This window comes from Gymnoscopelus braueri (assembly GCF_963280865.1).
Source record: "Gymnoscopelus braueri genome assembly, chromosome: 18".
Lineage (NCBI taxonomy): Eukaryota > Metazoa > Chordata > Actinopteri > Myctophiformes > Myctophidae > Gymnoscopelus > Gymnoscopelus braueri.
Genome location: NC_137618.1, coordinates 15,381,421 through 15,381,905, shown reverse-complemented (window position 1 = coordinate 15,381,905; position 485 = coordinate 15,381,421).

Below are 485 nucleotides of genomic sequence, written 5' to 3'. Positions count from 1 at the left end.
TGTGTGTGTGTGTGTGCGCGTGTGTGTGTGTGTGTGTGTGTGTGTGTGTGTGTGTGTGTGTGTGTGTGTGTGTGTGTGTGTGTGTGTGTGTGTGTGTGTGTGTGTGTGTGTGTGTGTGTGTGTGTGTGTGTGTGTGTGTGTGTGTACTGTGTGTGTGTGTGTACTGTGTGTGTGTGTGTGTGTGTGTGTGTGTGTGTGTGTGTGTGTGTGTGTGTGTGTATGTGCGTGCATGCGTGCGTGCGTGCGTGCGTGCGTGCGTGCGTGCGTGCGTGCGTGCGTGGGTTCTGTGGACATTTACATACATTTCCATTACATATTTCAAGTGTGTGTGTGTGTGTGTGTGTGTGTGTGTGTGTGTGTGTGTGTGTGTGTGTGTGTGTGTGTGTGTGTGTGTGTGTGTGTGTGTGTGTGTGTGCGTGCGTGCGTGTGTGTGTGTGTGTGTGCGCGTTCGTGCATACGTGCGTCCATGCTTCTGTTTTGTAAGA